Source organism: Periplaneta americana, chromosome 15 (genome assembly GCF_040183065.1).
Source record: "Periplaneta americana isolate PAMFEO1 chromosome 15, P.americana_PAMFEO1_priV1, whole genome shotgun sequence".
Lineage (NCBI taxonomy): Eukaryota > Metazoa > Arthropoda > Insecta > Blattodea > Blattidae > Periplaneta > Periplaneta americana.
The window spans coordinates 155,693,666-155,713,502 of record NC_091131.1 but is presented as its reverse complement, the minus strand read 5'-3'; the positions used below and the strand labels follow the sequence as shown (position 1 = coordinate 155,713,502).

At 33.6% G+C, this 19,837-nt stretch overlaps 1 protein-coding gene across 2 annotated transcripts in view; it reads left to right on the top strand.

Moving 5' to 3' along the window:
* Window positions 1-8,052: 8,052 nt before the first annotated feature.
* Window positions 8,053-19,837, top strand: part of LOC138715470 (engulfment and cell motility protein 1-like) — a 135,707-nt gene continuing 123,922 nt past the window's right edge. For both annotated transcript variants that reach the window (XM_069848404.1, XM_069848405.1), the window contains exon 1: window positions 8,053-8,249. The gene's annotated coding sequence lies outside the window, so the exon portion shown is untranslated. The remainder of the gene's footprint in view (window positions 8,250-19,837) is intronic.

The following is a 19,837-nucleotide window of genomic DNA, read 5'->3' as shown; positions in this document are numbered from 1 at the left end:
AGGCGAGAATTTTATGCACTCCCAAAATGTGCAGACATTCATGCACTGTCAAACTATGAAACATGCACGATCAAGCGAGAAATACATTAAAATATGCACTTTCATTTTTGTTCCACATTTCTTATTTCACTTCACATTTTTTGCACAGTTAACAACATTTATAAATTATTGGAGTTATTTTCGACAGTAAGTTAACATGGAACAACCATTCGAAATATATTTCTGAAAAAGCTCGTAAAAGATTCTCCCTTCTGAAAATACTAGCAGGAAAGAAATGGGGATGCTCTAGGAATACTTTGAACACTACATACAAAATGTTTATACAGCCAGTGCTGGTGTACTGCGGAGAAATTTTAATTACTTCACCTTTCATAAACGAAATAAAACGTGTTCAAAAACAAGCTCTCAGGCTCATTACTGGTGGAATCAAAACAACTCCAATAGATTCTATGAGATTCCTCACTAATATTAACAGCATCAAAATGACAATAGAAGAAAAAGCACTGATTCAATATGAAAAACTTATCAGATTATCAGGAAACAATTGGCATTCATACAATCCTTTCCATAGATTAAAAACTCAAAAAAGTTTCAGATCCATGGTTCAAGAATTAAAACAGAAAATCAACGTCCCGAATTTAAAAGAAAACTGACAAATTAAACCAAACCCTTTATCTCTATTAAATATAGGATATAATCTAAATTTAACACAAGAAATACTGAAATAATGAAACAATTGTCTTTAGAGACAATTAATATTAGGTACCCTCCACAAAATTGGCTTCATCTATACACCGATGGATCCTTGATATCCAAGGAACAAGGTGCAGGTGTTATGTGCTGTCTCTTCTCACTTTATAGATCTCTTGGATATGGAACAATAAGTTTTGATTAAGAAATAACTGCAATAAGTGAAAGTCTCAGGAATCTTCTCTGCCACATCAATAAATTTAAAAATGCAGTTATATTGTCAGACTCCAAAGCAGCTATTCTATCAATAGTCTCTAGACACAAACCTTCATCTCAAATAGCAGAAATAAATAAAATGCTATATCAACTACTAACACTCAATAAAAGAATTGTATTCCAATGGATACCATCCCATAGTGGAATCCTGGGAAATGAGAATGCGGATGCTTTAGCAAAGAAGAGCAGCTCTACTACTTACAGACCTGTTACTAAATCTACGTATTACTCTGTGAAAAGATTTATTAAATCTACATACTTAAGACTTCAACAAACAAAATTTGATAACACAATCTCAAGGGAAAAAATGGACTCTCTGTATCATAATCCACAGTTGATTCCTGATTTACCACGCAAATCATCTGTAGCTGCATTTAGATTGGCAACAGGCCATGACTGTTTGGCCAAGCATCTGCATAGAATTGGAATATATCAGTCTCCTAACTGCCCATTGTGCAACTCAAATCAAGAAATGGATTCAGAACATCTCAAAATCTGTGCGTCAGTGGCTAACCATGACAATATCTTTGAAAAATATTGGAGTGCAAGAGGTCAAATGACTTTATTGTCAAATGCCTGGCATTAGAAAACAACAACAAATTGGTTTCTGTTAGATTCCTGTGCTTGTCAGTCAATATGTTTTTGTAGGCAGAAAATGACTCTCTACATTGCAAGAAGTTATGAGTGCAAACTTGATGAACATATTTTTGACAAGTGTCAGATCAAGTTCTTCATTCAAGTGTTCATCACAAATAACCTCTTTCACTGAACAAAAGACCCTGTCCAGTTTGTTCTTTACCATTACACTCACTTTCCCATGGGCATAACTGAGGGATCTATGGAATTCCTCAACAATTGACATTGAGTCTTCCAGTGGGAGACGTGTGGCTTCTGATTTTCTTATTGTAGAGGGTAGTTTACAGAAGTTTGTTTTAATGTAAATTAAATCCTGCTGCACATTTTTTTCATTCAAATGCTGCTTGTGCATCTCTGATATACACTGCATCATCTGACGAGAAACTGTTTACTACCTAAAACAAAAAAATATTTACTTTAGAATTAAATAATAGAAATATTAATTGAAATCATTAATATATGACTAGATTGATGTGTTGCAAATTTTTTCATTTTTTTGCGTTCTTGCAATATGTGAATCAGATACGACATGCTGGTCGATTTGAAACGTTTTAGTACTTTTTATCTGAAATTATAATAGATCCTAGATAAGATTTAAAAATGGACATCATAATTCAATTAATTATTTTCAAGGTGATTTGTAATGTTTTACAAAGAACAACTGTCATAGAAAATATTCGGAAACAGACCCTGTCCAGTTTGTTCTTTACAATTACACTCACTTTCCCATGGGCATAACTGAGGGATCTATGGAATTCCTCAACAATTGACATTGAGTCTGCCAGTGGGAGACGTGTGGCTTCTGATTTTCTTATTGTAGAGGGTAGTTTACAGAAGTTTGTTTTAATGTAAATTAAATCCTGCTGCACATTTTTTTCATTCAAATGCTGCTTGTGCATCTCTGATATACACTGCATCATCTGACGAGAAACTGTTTACTACCTAAAACAAAAAAATATTTACTTTAGAATTAAATAATAGAAATATTAATTGAAATCATTAATATATGACTAGATTGATGTGTTGCAAATTTTTTCATTTTTTTGCGTTCTTGCAATATGTGAATCAGATACGACATGCTGGTCGATTTGAAACGTTTTAGTACATTTTATCTGAAATTATAATAGATCCTAGATACGATTTAAAAATGGACATCATAATTTAATTAATTATTTTCAAGATGTTTTGTAATGTTTTACAAAGAACAACTGTCATAGAAAATATTCGGAAACAGAATAGCACTGCTTACCTCTTTACTGTAATAATTACAGAATACGACATTCCTATCTGATCTAATAAAATCCTTTCCTTTATTCCACTGTACAAATAGTATACTTTTGGAACCTTTAATTGGAGGCATATTAGAACCACATTAACACACGCAAATAGAATAAACAAACACATTAACCACTTACGAGGTTCGCACACTGCATTGAGAATGATTCTAATTTTAGAAGAATCTAAATTGCTACTAATACTGAAAAAAAGATAGAGAAAGTATTTACAATCTCCCTAAAAGGGGGTGCTTTTGACTTAGATTATTTGTCTTGAGTTTCCTTAAACACTGTATATTTCCTCTACTATTCTCAAAATATCCAATGTAATAAGTCTGTTTGTGACACGCAGTCTGTAGCCTAGATGGTCGTGATTAAAGTGTTGAAAAAGTGAACTTAGTCCAGGAAAAGATCCTCTAACATCTTAGTGTGAAAATCTTAAAATTTTATTTAATTTTTCTGTTATTTTCTTTTCCTTTTTCAATCCTAATTCCTGAAGCTAAAATAAAAGACATAAAAATCGAGGAACTGAAACATGCTTTTAAACTAAATATGTTGTTGTTTTCTAAAGCCTGTGTGATGAATCTTGTCTCATTGTAAAAAGAAAGAGACAGGAGATGTCTTACTTCGTCTGTGTTGTTATGGTGATGGGAGAGTGGAGCGATGCCGTCCATCCATCCAGTGGCGAAAAGGATAGTTGATACATTCTGTAGCGCAAAATAAAATAACAAAATATCTCTCTTCGTACTGTGTAGTTCCGTCACTGAGCTTGTCTTTCAAGAAACTGAGTTCGGTAGCCTGTACAATAACAAGGTTTTGAAAGGAATACTGAGAATTTACAACCCTCCTATAATCTCCACCCTCATTTGAAGGGACTTGGTTTTATTGCTACTGAGACAAGATAAACCAAAGCAGGTATAATGCCAGGCGTTTGACAATAAAGTCATTTGACCTCTTGCACTCCAATATTTTTCAAAGATATTATCATGGTCAGCCACTGAAGCACAGAACTGAATATAATGTAAATTATATGCATGATTAAGGTAAAAATTGCTTAAATATTCATTATGCATGTTTTTATCCCCAGAAAGGCCCAAAACATGCAAATATGCATGCAAAAAGTACCTACACATATTTGGAACCGGAAAGTAATGAAATGGATAAGTACTAAGCCTTCTAATAAGGGCCTAGTAATTAAATAAAGAATGGGGAACGGATTATTATACACTGAAAGGTAGAGATGATGTTTCAAATAGGCTACTTGATTGTTTATACATATGTAACAGTTGCCAAAGTAGATAAAAGTTCAGTCAGGTATAAACAACTGTGGCGATTCAAGGCTGCTTGACATTCGTTACTTCGGGAGTGATCAATCTCGACGTCTCAGAACACTCACAAGCAGTCCTTATGTCAATGATGCGATGTATACAACATTGTCATAAGGATTTTTGGCTTTGCAGGTGCTGTTAATCTTGCTTTCTCGATCATTGTTCATCCCTAATTCCAACAAATCCCCCTCATCTCGTCTCATGTGTAGCCTCCTGGGCTATATGAGAGTCAAATACCTTCCATTACAGTGAAACCTCTCCTTACGGACACCCCCAGGATACGGACACTCCTCATATATGGACAGATTTTTATGTCCCAACTGAAATAATATAGAAATAATGATAAATTTAACTCTCGTTTACGGACACTCTCAGACACGGACACGGACAGCTGTTTCATAGTCCTAAAGCTTGCTTTACCTCCTGATTGCGGACAGAACTTGGATTTCAAGACCTAATGTGTTACAATAATAATAATAAATGTATTACAAAAATGGAAAATTTAGTACAGAAATTCTTTAACATGAAAGAAGACAATAAGGGTCTCGTAGGCTACCTCTAGCCCAGCCGACTACCCCTTGTTAGCTGGAAGAGGGTGGATAAACAGAGTCGTAAAATTTAACCTGTCTGATTGGTCCAAGGTTTCCGCAATCGTGAAATTGTAGGGTTAGTAGGCTACCTCTAGCCCAGCCGACTACACCTTGTTAGCTGGAAGAGGGTGGATAAACAGAGTCATAAAATTTAACCTGTCTGATTGGTCCAAGGTTTCTGCAATCGTGAAATTGTAGGGTTAGTAGGCTACCTCTAGCCCAGCCGACTACCCCTTGTTAGCTGGAAGAGGGTGGATAAACAGAGTCATAAAATTTAACCTGTCTGATTGGTCCAAGGTTTCCGCAATCGTGAAATTGTAGGGTTAGTAGGATTATTCTCTTCACTTCAATCAGTTTTTCTCTTTCGAGAGATGTGGCACCTGAACGTAAAGGTTAAGTTGAAAACTGTAAATTACAGTACTGCATAACTGTAGACCTAGAATAAAATTGCATGGCACAGTACTGCATTTTCCTTTTTCGGTCTTATCTACTGCAATTCAAACTTGCAAAGAATTTACTGTATTACAGTATACTATATTTAGAATTAAACTACAGTAATACATTTCATTTAAAGCGTGAAGGGCTACATAACGCACATTATAAATTTACTGTTAGATTGGGGAGCCTCCCTCCCAATAAAGGACACCTCCTAGATGTGGACAGATTGTTACGTTCCTTCAATGTCCGTAAATGAGAGGTTTCACTGTACTTATTTACTTACTTACAAATGGCTTTTAAAGAACCCGAAGGTTCATTGCCGCCCTCACATAAGCCTGCCATCGGTCCCTATCCTGTGCAAGATTAATCCAGTCTCTATTATCATATCCCACCTCCCTCGAATCCATTTTAATATTATCCTCCCATCTACATCTCGGCCTCCCAAAAGGTCTTTTTCCCTCTGGTCTCCCAACTAACACTCTATGTGCATTTCTGGATTCGCCCATACAAATACCTTCCATTAGTTAAAAATATATATATATATATATATATATATATATATATATATATACACACACACACACGATCTGTGACATAATCACAACTGCGTGCTGTACTGTAAATATATAGATGTCCACCATGAACCTCGAACATTTTAAACAAATATGCACTTAAAGGAAACAAATTATATGCAAATAATACTATGCATGGAAATGATTGTAAAACTCAGAAAGTTTTCAGTTCAGTGAAAGATGAAAGGTGGCATCATCTTGAAATGATACGTGCAATAAAAAGTTTTCATAATTGGCAGTACAATCCAACATATCGATTGCAAATGATTCTCGTTGGGCGATTGTAGAGTTTGATTTCCTGCAAAATCTGTACCTTGTAGGCGTGAAAAAGTAATCATTGATGAAGAATTGTGTGTACCAGTTTAATTCAAAGTTCTTTCACTCCTTGTCTGGTTGATCTGTTTGGACTTTTTTCAAACATTCACTGCACTGCAGACTCTTCCTGAATACCAGGATTCCTGCTTTCATGTCCTTTCAACACACCTTGGCCAAAAACTTACACCACTCGGACGTTTCTTGTCTCTGCATACCACCAAATAACATGGGCATGCTCGCTAGGAGTCGCCATTTTATGAATGATTCATTGTTACAGTGTTATTATGGCTCTAGTGTGTGCTACAAAATTGCTACATAATTTTTTTGAGACTGATTATTTTCCGACCAGAATCACAGCTATACATCCTGTCATTAAATTAAAAATTAACTTTTGTGCGAGATCGTGCGTATTTGCTTGCTTTCCGCACAGAACCAATACGTGATAAGTGTGAAATACCACATTCAGTATTCCCAACGTAACACGCATAACAATTTCCCTCTTCTTACCGCTTAAGCGCGACATTCATTTTACTGCTTTAGGCTTTTAACATATTATTTTTAGAGACGTTTAACATAGTAATAATTATAAATTGGAAACTTACCACTGCAATTTCACCTAAATTGCAATGTTAATTATTGTTTTTAAATATTTGCAAAAATTAAGTAAAGTCTACTACTCCACGAAACTTATTGCATTCCTGATACAAGTAACATTAAGGAAGCCGTGAAAAAATCAACGAGATTCCAGATGCCGATGTTATTATTGCAATATGTTATATAAATAATATTGTTAAAATATTAAAATGAAAAATAAATCATTACATAACCTTACCGTTTGTTTTAAGTTCGCATTTATAGACTGGGGGAAAAAAAAAGACAGACGTAAATCACAGCCTGCTGGAGTATAGTAAACACAGAAAACATTTTACAGCAACAATGTTAAAGAAAGATATTTTGGTGTTCCGAAGTTGGCGTCATTAAACAGAAACCAACATGGAGATTTCATTGCAACTAATTAGAAATTCGTCTTTCAGGTATGTAATAAATGATCTTCGCACAAAATAATGTACGATACACGAGCGGTATGTTTGTTTTCATGTTCTCGGAAATTGAAAAAGCTCAACTACGTTTCGCTTTTTCAATCTTTTCCTCGACCATGAAAACGTCAACATACCGCTCTTGTAACGTATATTACTATTAAATGTTGGAGGTTCGCGGTAGACATGCTGTGTGTTTTAGAAAACTGTCGTTCCCATTGGCTCTCATCAAAGATTCATATTTCTCTTCTCTGTAACAAATTAGAATGCACAAATGGTAATGTGTTTATATTTGATGGTGTTATCATTGCAGGACTTTGTGTGGAAGCCGGATTAGAGTGACATTTGCTCGTCCCAGAACTCGTGGACGTGGACAGCGTAGCTATGACCCCAACATGCGTTGTTACCAGTGTGGAGAGAGGGGCCATTTCTCGCGGGACTGTCCTGGCACCAAGTACGGTTACAAGAGACCACCATCGAGGTAAACACTATGTATACTTATGCTGGTAAAAAGTGCCACCACGTATTTATGATGTTGAGACTCTCCTTTCATGATCATTATTTACCATTGTCACTTCATTAATATCTGTTACTGTGAAATTATGTAGGAATGCTTCGAAGCAGTATTGAGTCATCTGCATTTTGAAGTATAATGAATTGGTCTCATGGTTCGCATTAGTAGATTGAGGCAGTAAAGATTGATAGCTTCTTGCACTTCTTGTGTGGATACAAGTCACAATGTTCATGTCTATGTGCAGTGTCAGTTTTGCCGTGTTTTTTACTTTTCTTGTAATATCATGTATTTCTAATTTGGCATTTCCAAGAGAGAGATATTTCGTCGACTTACGACATTGCTTGATTTACTTTAGGGTGTGTGTGTTGGTTATGGTAGAGAGGTGATTGGTTGTATTGGTCGGAAATCAATCGCAGTTGGTCCATTGGGTGACCTCTGGTTGATTGGAATGGAACTTCTGTACTGGTGACCTGCAATTGGTTGGATCAAGACTGGAGGATTTATCATGGTTTTGATTGGTAGCTCACTCTCACGGTCATGGGTCATGGTAATGTTGGTGGTGCCAGGTTGCCGAGGTTGGTAGGTATCCATAGTCATTCATACCTTAGCTTTGTATTTCCCAATCTGTAGTTAAAGCCGTAGCATATCATGCAGCACTTGCAAAATGTGTGTGCTTTGAAATACTGAAATAACATACAAGTTTTTAATTTTTAACTTTTTGGCTGTTGTGTAAAATTCTTGCATTTATAATAATTTGTTGTCAGTTTCACGACTGTGCACTCTGCGTGTTTCTAGTAATGGCTCTTTTTGCAACCCAGAAGGAATGGTGTAATTTCAGAATGTAATTATTAGAAATAAGGTTAAGTGTTTACTTACAGATTTTTACTTTTATACAATTCAGCATGCAGATTTAATTGGAAAGAAATCCTCATTAGAGTGATCATGGAAGAACATGTGTGTGTTCAGAAACATTAACACATTTCATCTCTGGTCCCATTAAACGTGCAAGTAACTTTTTTGGCAGATAAATTATTGTTTTTAGTGTCTGAAGGAACACATGTTATTTATCTATTGCAATTATAATCAAAATGTTTGTATTTCTAAACTGTATTTATGAATCAAAAATAAGTTACATGAGACAGATTTTGTAATAAAGTAATTAGTACTAACATATATGCAGTGACAGGAAGTTGGTGAATTTCATAGCATCGTGAGTATGGGCTATTCCATATGAAATAGATCAGTAAAAAACCTCGCTTTTTTTTTATACTCTAATTTTTTCTCTACTTATACAAGGTGCTGAGGGTAGTACATTTTCAAAAATATACTATCAGAAGTCAAACGATTTTCATATTATTGAGCGACAAATTTAGCGTATTTTATAAAAACGAGCCTCTTTCAGCGCTCAGAACTCTGGAACCATTTACTGCAGAACATTGAACGAGAGCTTATTTTGAAGCTGACATTTGGTAGGTTATGTTAAGAAGTAATCCTTATTTTTATTGTACACAGAGAGACAGATAATCTGATTTTACTCGCTTTTAGGCTTTTTGGCCATTTGTAAAAATGTAAAAAAAATATTGAGAAAAAAACCTTGCATTATTAAGAGGGATTCGGAATTGTTTGCTTAGTGGCTCGGTAATAAGTTTCGAGGGTATTAAATAAATTACTTCCACACGCCTAGACTTGAAAGGTGCAGTACCGCACGCACTGGCCGAGAACTGAAGATAAGCGAGCGTTGGGCGTCATTTTACTCCTGTGTTTATGAAAACCTGTGATAAAGCTAGCACAGCCATGCACTGCTAGACGACACATCACGTGTTTGTCTCCTGGCCTTATTTGTCTCAGCTATCTCCCGTCTCACAGTCAGCTGGTTAGTTTGCGCACATACTGTTTATTTTCTTTATTTGATATTTTCAATACTTTCTTATCAACATACCATCAGTAAAAAATACGTGTTTATTTGTACTTTCAATGCGGAATCTAACTATATATTTTTAAAATATTTTTTCCTAGCTAAAGGCGTCTTAATGAGGAAAAATCTAAATTTCTCCATTTCCATAAAAAGTAAGAAAATCTGTTTATATGTCAATATAAACTTTAATTTCTCAGCATCAAAATAAACCATGATTTTGATTATTGAGTGAAAGGGTTTCGGAGCTACAACAGTTTAAAGTTGCTAATTTGATGAAAACACCATAAATTTAAATATTTTTAATTCAAACACTATGAAGTTCTGATGCCTCAAACTTTGCACAAAGCATTGTATCACAGTTCTCTATGTGTAAAAAAAGTTTCATTTTATTTAGAAATTGTAAGGTCAATTTTCTCTATATTTCGGTCGATTTGAGATGGAATAGCTCATATGCACTACTTGAATATAAGAATATTGCGCAATAATATAATCCTACTGACCTAAGAAGTTTATGCTTCTTGGGACTAGTGACTTCTATGAGCACACTTGTAGAATCTGGACGAATATCAGCAAAGGCCCTGTCATTGGACAACATAATCCTGCTTTTAATTGATCTGGTTCATCTAACATCAATACGAAACTACTAAATTATCACACTCTTTGTCTTGGTCGAAATAATACTCGTATGTAAGGGCTCCCTTCCTGGTGGCACGAGATGTTGGAATTGAAATTTAACTTTCTCAGAAGTTACACGTTATATTCCTTAAAATGTTCAGTGCAGTAATTAAAGATTGTTATTGGTTTTATGGTTATGTCTTGACTTATGTGATTTGAGTTTTATGATACAGCATAATTTATATTTTTTGTGTAATCTCAAGTGCCTTAACTTGCTGTTACTCGCCCCAACTCTATGAGCATGGCTCTGAAAGTTACTGAAATGGGAAACAATAAAATCCATAAGGATACAATTCTACTACCGTATTTGTGGTGGGAAACATATTTTCACATTTTGGTTTTGTTCATTGAGGATTAAAAATTCTTTCATCTTAAAATGTTCAATACGTAAGTAAGCTTTTTTTCTCTCTTTGAGAAGATAAAATATCTGGCAGTAAAGTGGAGTGTTCATTCTTAACAGCAATGGATGCTTTTACCATTATATTGTAAACTTCAATTCTAGTATTGATATAAGTTGTTTATAGGATTTTCTCTGTGAAAAACTGAATATGATGCAATTAATGAAAAAAAAAATCATAGTGAACCTTGGAAAGTAAATGGCCGCAAGTTTAAAAATTGTAGACTTCAAATATTTAATCATCATCATACATTATTACTTAGGTATTGTGCCTATAGCAGCAAAAAAAAAAAAACTACGTACATTTTTTTCAAGATGAGGAATTTTGAGTGTATGACGCTAAGTGAAGTATCTGACATTGGATTTAAAAAAGAAGTTTTTAAACAATTCTGCTAATTTTAATGTGTATGCATATATAATACAATGGAACCTCGATGAATCGTTTTCCCGCTTTTTTTTTGTCCCGGAAATAATCCCACATAAATAACGCTATGTCATCTTGGTTCCATCATTCCTAGAACTGTCATTTTATCACATCAGTCATTGAGAAGTCACAGTCCCAACGAAATATTTTTCCGCATGGATAGTTTTCTTTCACTTTGAAAGAGTGAACTTTTTGCTCTTCATTATTGTCTTTGAAGCAAGAAGATGCAGAAGATTGCGATTCTGAGACTGTGGCAAACTTTGCAGAGAAATGTAAGATGTATTACTCCGCCATGATATGTAAAGTTATTCGTCACCTTTGTTCAGCATGCAAACTCTCCATGTGCTTTTGGTATAGTCTGTTAATATGGAAAGTAGTTACTACGTGTGTGGTCTATTTTGTATGTATGTATGTATTTATTTACACTGCAAGTGGGCAACCACCCAGTGACAGTGGTATACACATTAAAATTACAATACACGATACAATTATGCAATACACAACACAATTATATATACAATACAATAAGAATACACAATACAATTATACACAATAATTACAATTAATAATAATACATAAAATAGCCTAATTATAAGTGAACCTAATTTTACATTACAACCTACATATGTATAGACCCTACATAAGTTTCACATTGGTACTGATTATAATCTTTCATTTTACTCTCATCTCACTCACTGTACTGGCACTATGACACATTTCACTGACACTATAGAACACATTTCATCGACAGTATATATTTTCACTGATCGGAATATAAATTTTCACTGATCTATGGTATGAAAATAGATACAAGATTCTGGAAAGAAATGCAATTTTATAGTAATTTGATTAATCAGATTTTTCCACGCAAGAATGATTTGAAGGTAAATAAACACCCAATATTATTATAGAATGTATTACGCAATTTTCTTAAATAATGAGATTTGTCGTCTTAATGCTGCAACTTGTTTAGAGTCAGCTGTGCTATAACACAGATGTCGATCTCCACAATGGCAAGTATTTCTGTTCATTCTCATGTTCAGTACATGTTTATATGCTTAAACACGTACAGAAGAAATATCTTTGTAGGGTTACTAAAGAGCTAGACAAGTTTCGGCATTATTTTCATGCGATATGATACAGGCCTAATTTGTAACACATTAGAATTGGAATATATCAGTCCCCTAACTGCCCATTGTGCAACTCAAACCAAGAAATGGATTTGAAACACCTCAAAATCTGTGCTTCATTGGCTGGTCATGATAATATTTTTGAAAAATATTGGAGTGCAAGAGGTCAAATGACTTTATTGTCAAACGCCTGGCATTAGAAAACAACAACAACAATTTGTAACACATTCTAGTTGCATGGAATCAGAGAGCTAATGGAAGTCCGCCTGCTTTAAACAGTAGTATTAATTTTATGAGAATGAATTTGTGGTAATATATATCTGCATTCTGAATGTATCACGAATCTAGGTTCACAATTTTAACATACTTCAGTTGTGTCTAAATTACTAGTAACGACCAACATCTTGTAAGGAATTGCGAACTAATTTCTAGCGCATACATCATCACATGCATGACTTGGTATGATGGTGTGAGAGGTAGTAAAACTCCACATTTCTGTTTGTCAGAATCATTATCTGAAATTTGCTATAGATTTCAGACATAAAATGTGGATGAAACGAAAGCTAATCACAGACTTTCTGCAGTAAATAGTGTACATAGTGTTCTAATAAAGGTGCGTTCATTGTAATCTTTCTTTCAGTTGTTCTTTTTATACCTTATTTAAACAACAGACTTTTTTTTTGCAAGTTTATAAACAAGAATAAAATATTACGAGACATGTTCATTATAATATTACATTATTTAAGATAACTGTTAAAAATTAAATGCATCGATTATGTGGGTATTTCGCCTTCAAGTTGTCTAGGGAACAGTGGGAGGCATCCATAAATTTTTGCGTCTATTATACACCTAAATAGGGTAATTTTTGTGATTTACTGGTATTATCATTTTCCTGTATTTACTTGTCTTCCCTTTTCCCCCCAAAAACGATGAATCGAGGTTTCACTTGTGTGTATACATACATACACACACATACATACATACATACATTTTAGGGTGTTCACAATTATTATAATTGTATTTTATACTTAGTCATTAAACCTACTCGCTGACAGAGTAACTGATACTTAGTAAGGATGAGCTCATTAAATAAGAAAATTTAAATCTTTTGCGGGTATATATATATATATATATATATATATATATATATATATATTTACTTTCACAAACTACACATTAAGTATAAAACATTCTCTTCATATCTTAATAAGCATGATGATAGAGATATTGCGATAGTCAATATAATGTAATATAATCTAATAATTTAGAGTTCAGTCTAATTGACATATCACAGTTTAAAATCAATAACACTTACAAATGTAAATGATCATTGCATATTATAAAATTGAAATGCAAACATAAAATTTACTTTGTCATACGTTAAAAGTGTTAAAATTGTTAAAAGAGGTATTTACCTTCGACAAACGGCCCGTTTCGACGCTATGTGTCATCGTCTTCAGTGTCTCTTGAACCAGAAGACGATGACACATAGTGTCGAAACGGGCCGTCTGTCGAAAGTAAATACCTTTTTCAACAATTTTAACACTTTTAACGTATGACAAAGTAAATTTTATGTTTTTAACAAAGTGTTAACGAGAACTTTAAGCAATGAAATGCAAACGTTTTCGCCCTTGGGCATCATCAGGCATTTGACTCAAGATATCTTATACAATTTACTATATCTTTGCTTTAAATTGCATACCAGATAATTGAAATTTACAATCTTGTGTATATTAATGAACATATATTTACATGGTTAACTCTATGATAAATAACAATCATGAAATTTACATGAATACAGATATTAAAATTATATGTGATAAATAGACATCGGATTTTTAGGCACTAAAAATTGCAGTTTTAGGCGCCTAAAATAAGCTCAAAATTTGTAAAATTAGGCTCTATTTTAATGAAAATAGGCATTTTAGGCACATCAAGGTATCATACTTATTTCTTTCACTGAAATTTTTAGTTATACACTAAAATACGCACAAAAAAGTATGTTTAAACATTAAAAAAGAATACTATATTATATTTATAAACAGAGCTGCACAAATTTAATATATTGAAACTAATGAAATAATGATTATTGATATCAAGATTACTCATTTTAAGTTATTGAAATTCAGTTCCATGCTCAGACTTATTATAATTATCTGCACAGTACACCACCAGAATTTTTTCTAAATTCTCCACATTGCCTTTTGTCACTGAGAATCATTTTGAAAGCAGAAAAACTTCTTTCAACTGAAATCTAAAAATGTAAAGTAAACTGAATTAAAATAAAATCCTAATTGTTGTATTGCCGTATTTATATCACAAAGTTAGTGGGTTCGAACAATCAAAATTTTAATGACCTGCAAATACTTTAACTATCGGAATTTAAAAGGTTAAAGTGTAGTGGTCTTAAAAAGAATTATACCTCAGGATAGCTCAGTCAATGTATAAATATTATAGGCCTACTGATTAAAATTAATAGAATTTATATATTTCAACTATTGTTACATACCTGTTTGCTACAAATCTTGCAGAATATTATTTTTCCATCATAAGTGAATTCTGAATATTCTGTTAGCCATTGCCGGGTCAATGTAGATTTTGCACTTATATTTTTCGGCATTATCGCGTTAAACTTCACAGGAAAACGTCCTACCGCTCAAAACTTCTCAACACAAATAAGGTGAGGGAAAGAGCAACTGTTAACGAGCATTCAAATGAACCGTTGTTATTGAGATTCAATTGGACAAAAATACAAAGTTCCACTTATTGTTGCATTTCCTGGTAGTGTTAACACTAGGAGGGTCATTCTTTTAAATATTTTGTAACGGTTTACCCTACTAATTCGCAGTTTTACGACTTTTCATAAATATTTCAAAAACACTCTTTCTCCAAAAATTGTGATTTTATGACACTCTGAAGGGCAGTACAGCTAATCGGTTTCAGACCGAAAACAGTCATTTTTATAGTATAGTATATCTCTGAATCGGTAGCAGCACATGTTGTGATTGTTGCCTGCTTCAAAACTAAGGTTGGTTCTTTGTCGGCATTTATGCCTCCAAACATGTTAAATTCGGTGAAATCTATTGCGAGTGTCGTGAGATTCAAAACATTTTGTTTCCTTTATCAATGGTTTCATGACCGGTGTGAAGCAAACTTTCCACTTTTTAAATGCCTTAAATTTCGCAGTGAATGCATGTATAAATTATAAAAAGTAAGAGTAAAATGCGAAACTTTACAGTAGTTAGGCATTTTTAGGCGAATATTAACAAATTAGGCTCTAATAACCGTTTTAGGGCATTTTAGGGCACTATAAAACTCTTTGAATACCTTTCAATTTCCATGAAACACAAATATTAATAATTATTTTTACTTTTCTCCTAAAGAAACAAAATAGGCATTTGCCCTAGAATCCGATGTCTGGTGATAAAATTGTAATTAAAATATTGTGTTGATCTTATATTTCTTAATTATAAAATTGTGATCATTAAAACAACATAATGAAAAACATATGATTCCTCTTAAACTTCATAATAGGCCAATATACTTGTATTAGTTGAGTGTTTGTAGTGCGAGCATTGATCCCAATGATTTGTCAATCCATTCAATGGTGGAACCATTCTGTAATATATTATTATGAGCAACTATTTTTAATGTGTTCAAATGGAAAATTTATTCAAATGAAAAATATAAATTATTATTTTGGATACTCACACTTAAGTTCATATATACTGCACTAGGTTATTGTATTGACCTTCTGTATTTACATTAAAACAATTTGAAGGACTGGGTTTATCTGTAATAAGATATAAAATATCAGAATGTATGCAGTGTTAATTGAAAAAACTGTAACAATTGTATGAACGTACTTACAAGGAATTGTGGCTGACATAGTTACAATATTTTAATTACAATTTTATCACATATAATTTTAATATCTGTATTCATGTAAATTTCAGATTGTTATTTATCATAGAGTTAACCATGTAAATAGTTGTTTATTAATATACACAAGATTGTAAATTTCAATTATCTGGTATGCATTTTAAAGCAAAAATATAGTCAATTGTATAAGATATTGTGAGTCAAATGCCTGATGATGCCCAAGGGCGAAAACGTTTGCATTTCAATTTTATAATATGCAATGTTCATTTACATCTGTAAGGGTTATTGATTTTAAACTGTGATATGTCAATTAGACTGAACTCTAAATAAATTATTCGATTATATTACATTCTCTTCATAGTTCATGCAGTGTTTTCATATAATTCATTCTTCAGGAGATTATCGAAAATTTTGATAGGCATCATGGTACTGGAGCTTGATAGTAAATTGCTATGACTGTTGCTTATATTTAGTAAAATATAATACAGTAATTTAACAAGCAGAATAAGTGTGTCTTAAAAAAATTAAGATTTTTTAAAATAATTTCTGTAGATCTGTTTTTTTTTTCTCACAATAATGTGACACCGAAAATAGCATAGGCCATAGGCCTTATGTCTCCGAAACTGATTGTTTTAGAGATGTTAAATATACTTATTTAGAGAAATAATGAGTAGCAAGTATAAATTCAAAATATTTTTTATTTCCTTGAATGGAGTGATTTTATAGAATGTGTTATTGTGGACTGTAATTTGGGTCAGCAATAAGTGAGGTGTCTATCTCATTTTGGTAACTGGCAGTATTATCTTGAAGACTGAAAATAATTTGCATACCGAAAAAAAAAATGATGTCCATAAGTTCTATTACATAAATATTAAACTTACATATCTTTAGTGGACATTGTACAATACTCTGGTGGTGTTAGCTTTCTCTAGAATTGCGAGTTAACTACAATTTCCAATCATGCACAGCATGGACAGATTCATTAATTTAATATTTATTGTTTAATGTCTAAAGATAATTGGATGAATGTATGTCATGATGTAGCTTGCTTGATGCCTAACTGATTAACTGAATCTGGGATTAATTTATGAAATGGGAAAATCCCCCCCCCTTCTCAATAATTTACTGTACATTACATTGAGATGTCGGCTATTTTTTTTTCACACAATGTTCCTTAATACTAATCATTAATGTATTGTGTTATAGTAAGAAAGTATGTACAGTTCATGTTGCATTGTTTATTATTTTTATGCAGCCGTCACTTATGCAACTACACTGCCGAGCAAAAAACCGCAATTTTTATTATTCATTTATTTATTTTCATATATGATACGTTTTTTTTTTTTTTTTTTTTAGAAATGCAGATTTAATGTAAAAATAACATAATATATATGCAATATCTTCATAGTCTTTCAAAGTAAACACTTATTACATAGTTATTTAGTAAAAGTGTATAATTTTAACAACAAAAATCTGTTGTTGTGAATGTGCTAAGAACATCACCTACGAGTATTTTTCAACCTGTAAAACATTGCTGAGAACACAACTCCTTCCATAGACAACCTGGATCAGGTTGCCCTATGTTTACATTGGCCAGATATGATCGATTTTTACCTGTGGAGGTGTTGAGAAATCGTGATGTGACAGCAGTATGTATGTGTATGTATGTATTTATTCACACTACAAATGGGTGTATACCCGGTGGCAGTGGTAACTAATTACACTCAATAATGACAATAATAAACACACGTAATAAAAAAAATAATTAATAATAATAATAATAACAACAAGGAGCATCCTAAATTAAATGAAGCATGGTCACTTAAAATAACATTTAAAGTAAATCTAATTTGTATCTTAACCCTAAGTTCGAACTAAGACCCACGAGTGTGACAGGTTCATACTTGCACAAGTATCTTTCGGCACTACACTTATTTCGCTGTCAACTCACTCACTGCACTGATTCTACCTGATTTCACTAACACTTCTAAACATTTCACTGTTCAAATACATTGCACAGCCACTTCACTGAAACCAACACACTTCACTTACACAATAGACTTCACTGACACTACACACTTCACTGACACAACACACCTCCTCACTGATAGAACACTTCAAATAACAAGATATCAATTACACCCTTTAAGTAGTGTGTATAATATACTACTGTCTATTAGTGAAGTTTGGTTATTGGTAAAGCCTTTAGTAAGTCTGCAGGTAAAGCATTCCAGTCCCTGATAGTACGATTGAGAAAAGAAAACTTTCCAGTGTCCGTCCTCTGTCTTCTTTCCCTCAATTTATATGAGTAGTCGTTCCTTGAAGAGTAATTTGGCGGCTGCAACCTATTTTTTATTTCTCTCCAGAAAAGCTCACCTCTGTATGTTTTGCACATTGCGCATAATCGAATTCGCGTTCTCCGGTCCATGAGTGTGTCCCATTTTAATGGTAAATTATTACGACAACACTTGAGAGCCCGTTTTTGAATCTTTTCCAGTGTCTTAATATGTTCTAATCTGTAAGGATCCCAACATGCAGCACCATATTCCATTACTGGACGCACTAGTGATTTATATGCAATCTCTTTGGATTTATCAGAGCCTTTCCTTAGTACCCTCATCACAAAGTGTAACGCCCTTCATGCCTTTCCCGCTGTGTCAGTAAAACGTGTTCCCCCCAGCCGAGATCGCTGCTAGAAGTCAGAAATCTTGTGGAGGAGGTAGAAATGTCATTATCAGCGAGTGGACAATGAGAAGATTTCATAAAAGAAACCTTTCGTTAGTCTTCAGTTGACACACCAACATAAGAGAGCATGTCTACAATTCACTCAAGGAACATGAGAAGTGGGGAAATATTCTCTTCACTGATGAATCAAGGTTCAGCATCAGGTCACCAGATGGAAGGTTGTGGAGCAATATGCCACCTGCACCTTTTCAGTAAGAACAGTCTGTGGAAGAGCTTCGATCATGGTATGACGAGGCATCTGCACTCCTGCTCTGATTGAAATTGGTACACTAAATGCACATCAGTACATGAAGGAAGTTCAACACGTAATTTCTCTTGCCCCTTATGTTGACAATGGCTTTGTTTTAATGCATGACATTATCCAACCTCACACTGATGTGTGTCACAGTTCCTATAGGAGATTGGAAATCGGGACTTACAACTGACCAGTCTTGATCTCAGTCCCATCAAGCATGTGTGAAACATGCGAGCATGTCAAGTCTACTGGCTGCACTGTTGCCAACATATCACCCTACAATCTCGCTAACTTCGAGAATGCGGTTGCTTTAGCAAAGAAGGGCAGCACTGCTACTTACAGACCTGTTATTAAATCTACGTATTACTCTGTGAAGAGATTTATTAAATCTACATACTTAGACTTCAACAAACAAAATTTGATAACTCAATCCCAAGGGAAAAAATGGAACTCTCTGCATCAAAATCCACAGTTAATTCCTGATTTACCACGAAAATCGTCTGTAGCTGCATTTAGATTGGCAACAGGCCATGATTGTTTGGCCAAACACCTGCATAGAATTGGAATATATCAGTCCCCTAACTGCCCTTTGTGCATCTCAAACCAAGAAATGGATTCGGAACACCTCAATATCTGTGCTTCAGTGGCTAGTCATGATAATATCTTTGAAAAATATTGGAGTGCAAGAGGTCAAATGAATTTATTGTCAAATGCCTGGCATTAGAAAACAACAACAACAACAATCTCGCTAACTTTTCAACAAA